Source organism: Vitis riparia, chromosome 3, assembly GCF_004353265.1.
Source record: "Vitis riparia cultivar Riparia Gloire de Montpellier isolate 1030 chromosome 3, EGFV_Vit.rip_1.0, whole genome shotgun sequence".
Lineage (NCBI taxonomy): Eukaryota > Viridiplantae > Streptophyta > Magnoliopsida > Vitales > Vitaceae > Vitis > Vitis riparia.
This window is the reverse complement of record NC_048433.1, coordinates 9335704-9340955: the sequence shown is the minus strand read 5'-3', so window position 1 is coordinate 9340955 and position 5252 is coordinate 9335704. Positions and strand designations below refer to the sequence as shown.

Sequence of the window (5252 nt, the reverse complement as noted above, 5' to 3'; positions counted from 1 at the left end):
GCCGGCTTCACCTCTCAGTTTGAGCATCTCGTACAGAGGATTGAGCGTCTTGAGAGCCGCCAGGAGAGTCAACACGAGGAGATGATGGCTTACCTCCGTTCAGTGTTTCCACCACCACCTCCTCAGCCTTGATTTTGTTTGGGATCCCCCTTCGTTTCTTTTTTATGTTGCCAAAAGGGGAGATATGTTAGGATAGGGACCTTAGGAGACTTTTTCATTTCCATGCATATCATACTTATGCTTTCATGTACTCTTGCTCTTGCTTATATATGATATGACACTTTTATTTATTCACATTGTCTTCTCGTTTTAAATTTCCTAAATTTTGTGTTGATTATTCCATTATTGGTTTGAGGGGGAGATTTCTCTGTCTCCTAGATAACCAAGGTTTGTCATCATCAAAAAGGGGAGATTGTTAGCCCAAGGGTTCTCCTAATCAGGTTTTGATGATAACAAACCATGGTTAAGTGACTAATTGTTTTAAACTGTTAAGAATCTCAGGCTTAATCTCAAAAATTCATCAAGGACCAAACGAATACGGGATCGAGATCATTTGGAAGATTTGTAATCATAGGAAATGAATGTAAGATGATAGCATGAGTGCACTTAGGATGTTCATACCTTTTCATGCATCTTAGAAAATTCGGTTTATTCTCTAAAACTTGATTTTCTTTAAAACCCGAGTTTTATCAAATATACCTTAGGCAAATTGATTCAAAATGGCATATTAACTCCCTAAAGACCTTGCCTAAGTATTGGAAAAGAAACAAATAAAAAAGGATAGGTTTTCGGGGCCAAAAGGCTCAACCGGTCGAGGCCATGGCCAACCGGCTCAACCGGTTGGGAACCGATCGACCGGTTCCCTTGTCCAGTCGAGTTCCGGTCGGGGAGACACAAAAACTTTCTGTCTCTCCCAGTAGCTTCCTCTTCCCGATCAAACCTCACCCTAGTCTGGTCGAGGTCCGGTCAAGGCAACGGTAACCTGCCATGCATTAAATGCACCAACGGCTAGTGATCCGGTCGACCCTTTGCTCGTCCGATCAAGGCTACTTTCTACTGTTTTTGTCTCCCGAGCTTAGAAACCTATAAATTGAGGGCTCCTCTTCATTTATGAACAAGAAAACAATTGCATTCAAAGCCCACCTACCTGTTCTTGATAAAAAAGCTCTCATTTTCTTTCTAAGTGCATCAAACCATCACTTGCATATTCTTAGTGCACTCTTGCAATTCATCCTAGCTTTCTCTTGTACTTGAGTCATCCTTAAGCTAGGTTGAGAGTTTCATCTTTGTGTAAACTGAGTGTGAAAGCCTTCAAGTGGTTCAAATCTTGAAGAGATTGTGTAAGAGCCCATTGGAGCCGGAATCCAAGTGTAAGAAGATTGAAAGCTTGATTGAAGCTTCAAGTTAGTGGAACCCTCACTCGGTTAGGAGATTGAGGAGAGTGGACGTAGGCAACGGAGTGCCGAACCACTATAAACCCGAGTTTGAATTTCTCTAACTTTATCTCCTTCCTTTATTTATTTTGTGTATATATTATTGTGTGGAAAAAGATTTTGAAAAACCCAATTCACCCCCCCCCCCCCCCCCCCCCCCCCCCCTTTGGGTATTTTCCTTATTTACTCATAGCCTTTGTTATATCAATATTTGTTAGTAAACATTCAAATAAAATGATGAATGAAATTATTATTTGATTATATTGAGTAAAATAAGAGTTTCTTATTTACCTCATTTCCAAATTGACAAATTGTAGACCCTCCATTTTATCATCTTAGCACATGTCCTATAAGGTATTTGTCCCATATTTTACAGTAATTCCCTGGTGGCCCATTACTACTTGTGTAGCCTATCTTTTCTAAGCCACTTTGGGGACTTTGGTTGAGGGATTTATCTAACTCCATTGTGACTCTTGGCAGCCCTAATTTAGACTTAGGCTCACTTAGGCACCCTAGGCTCATTTAGACACTTGGCTTATTAGGCATCACCCTAGGCCCATTAGGCACCACCTTAGGCCCGCTTAGGCACCCCTAGGCCCATTTAGGCGCCATAGGCCCACTTAGACACCTTAGGTCTACTTAGGTTACCTTTTAGGGAATTTCTGCATGCTTGCATGGTTGGTATAGATTGCATTTTTGGTATGGCTTGCATGACTTGCATGGTTCGTTCTTGTAAAATCACATGACTTGACTTTTTATTATTATATTTTTATTTTTTTTTAATATCTTGTCTATTTCTTCCTCTATTTTTATTTATTATTCTGTCACTTTTCCATAATGCTTGTCCTTACTTATCTATGTTAACTTAATAATTTTGTTTAAATGTTTTATTAGTAATATTATTATTATTATTATTCTATTTAATTTATTGACTTTGAAATTTTGCAAGAGAGTACACCAATGGAAAGATTGGAGAGAGTAGTAGCTACGCCACCACAGAAGAATTTTAGAGAAGGTTTTTATTATTATGATTGTCAGTGGAAAATATGTATGTGAAGACTTTTTCATGTGATGGATGCATAAATGGACTTTTCTAGTGGGACCTCATGACATATGGAAATTAAAAAGGGAACACTGTGGTGAATGAGAAAACGAATAACCATCACACATCTTGAAGGGCCAGATTTATCCATGGTGAGGCGTCATTTCCAAGCTGGTTGAGTCAATGGAATGATTATTGGAGTTAAGGCTGTGATTTTTTTTTTTTTTTTTTTGGAGAATGGGGAATCAATCCAAGGAGGACAACATCATTTTTTCCTTCTGAAATAAAAATTTCCATAGTCAGATTGGCAAGTGAAAAGAAAAGGATGAAGCTGTATGTAGACGGGGAGAGGGGTTGTGTTCGAAGCAGGGGGGTACGTTTTGAAGAGGGTGAGAAGAGACCAAGGGAGATGGCGTTATTGAAAAGGAGGATGGGAGTAATAAACACGGCAATGGGTGATGGGATGTGGACTTTTTCAGGTGGGTGTTCTACATTTCAACGGTGAGGATATTCACTTATCTTATATCGTCGGCCTTGGGGGTTCTGGCGCTGTTGTTTGGCTGCGATTTTCATCACCACTGTCCTCATCTTTGTTCTTGTGTTCGTGTTCAACATGATAGGGGATGCCTTGGGTGGGGCCAGCTTCAATCCCATTGCAATTGCTGGGCTCTATGCCGCCGACGTCACACCCGACAGCCTCATCTCCATGGCTTTCCGTTTTCCTGCTCAGGCAGCTGGTGCTGTGGGTGGTGCCCTGGCAATCATGGAGGTGATGCCAACATAGTACAGGCTTATGCTTGGGGGGCCTTCTTTGAAAGTGGACTTGCATACTGGAGCCATTGCTGAGGGGGTTTTGACCTTTACAATTAGCTTTCTTGTGCTTTTGGTTGTCCTCAAGGGACCAAAGAGTCCAGTACTAAAGACATGGTTGCTTGCCATGACGACTGTAATTCTGGTCGTCTCAGGCTCTGCTTACACTGGGCCTTCCATGAATCCCGCCAATGCATTTGGATGGGCATATATAAACAATTGGCATAACACGTGGGAGCAGTTGTACATTTATTGGATCTGCCCCTTCATAGGGGCAATATTGGCTGCATGGGTCTTCTAATTCCTACTTACAGCACCAACAATGCAAAAGAAAGCTTAAGAAGGCATGAACTGAAATTTTATGTTAGTGGTCTCCAGTTCTACGACTTTGAATGAATCAGGTGGTTGTGCTGCTCAAAGGTGATGAATACAACCCAGACGGTGCACAAGAATCTCAAAACTGAATGCCCAAAAGAATGTACTCCAATGAAATCTTGGACGCAGCAGAATATAACTCAACCAAGTGCCTGGATGAACGTCTTGGAGAAGATCAGTAACTCGTTCTTGGTTCCTAAATGTGGTGCACGAATATTCAAATAACAGTGGCTGTAGTTCTGGAGTTTCAGGGTGCATTTGGAAGACTAATGGAGATGAAACCATTAATTTTGATTTGTTTTGCATGGAATTTGGAAGCATATAGTCCACACACGATTGAAAAGGAAGGGATGACGGAACTGTGAAAAAAAAAAAAGGGTATAAGACAACCGAGGTAGCAAGAAATTGTATACGAATCATCTGTGGGGGCATTTCAAAACTGGTTAGATGGCAAGAGGCCCTTGGTCTGGACGTAAAAAAATTCTACAACAGTGCGTGTATTGGATGACAAACCGAAAACCCATTCCCATGTGAGCACTCGGGAAATTGAAAAGAAAGCACTATCGTAGATATTTTTGCTTTTTAAAAACAGATTGCACTTCGGAGATTTCTACAATTTTAAAAGAATAATTTGGCGATTGTGATTGATGGAGAGATGGTGACTATGTAACTGTATTTTCCGTGAGAATTAGGGTTGGGTGCTGGCTGGGCCCTTCAGATCTCCTAAAGCCAGAGGTGAGCCTCTGTTAAAGTAAGCCTACAGAGAAGATGGTGGGGATGACATTGATTTTGATTGTCGGCAGCTCAGCTCTAATGAATCTCTTCCATTTGGGTGGCATAAAACAGATGAAGACTCATGCTAATCGATCATCAGTTTCTGAATTTGGAGATGACTATTTTGCCATTGGCAATTGGGAACAAAAAGAATTTGTAAGCCGTGATGGACACATGAAGGTTCAAACACAAGTTTTCTTTGCTTCTATTGATCAAAAGAAAGAGCCGACAGCAAGGACAATCCCATCATATTATCTCGCTCCATTTACATTGGTTCAGGCAAATCTACTACACATCGAACGAGTGATAGTAAAGACACTAGGGAAAGTTGGGATAGAATGAGAATGGGCATATTGATCAACATGAATTCAATGTGCGGGGGAAACCTCTTTCAAATGTTACTTTACTTGGACCTGGTCATCATCCCAATCCAGGTTCAGGTGAGAATTATGAACCAACTCAATAGGAGAAGACTTGTGAGCATAGTGATTTTGGTTACTCAACAAGGGTGATCTTGATCATTCTTCTATACCTATTTTCGGAATGGGAGGCCTTTGGTTCCAGATCCTAAATGCCATTTGGACAGTAGCATTGAGAAATCCGTTGCTCCCTTGATGATGATCTAATTCCATGCAGCGTTTCAGCAGCTGCTTCAGTGTAGAATTTCTTGCACTTTGCTAAAATCACTTGCAAGCCAAAATTTTCAGAATCTCTGGCCAAAGCATCTGTTCAAAACTAAGATGTTGTTTGGATGGGAGGTAGATATGAGGTGCAGAATGTCAAGAGCAGGATGCAATCTCAGTGGGGAATTTGATTAC

At 41.0% G+C, this 5252-nt stretch overlaps 1 pseudogene; it reads left to right on the top strand.

Moving 5' to 3' along the window:
* Nucleotides 1-2905: 2905 nt before the first annotated feature.
* On the top strand, nucleotides 2906-3625 carry LOC117911779 (annotated as a pseudogene).
* The last annotated feature ends 1627 nt before the right edge of the window (nucleotides 3626-5252 follow it).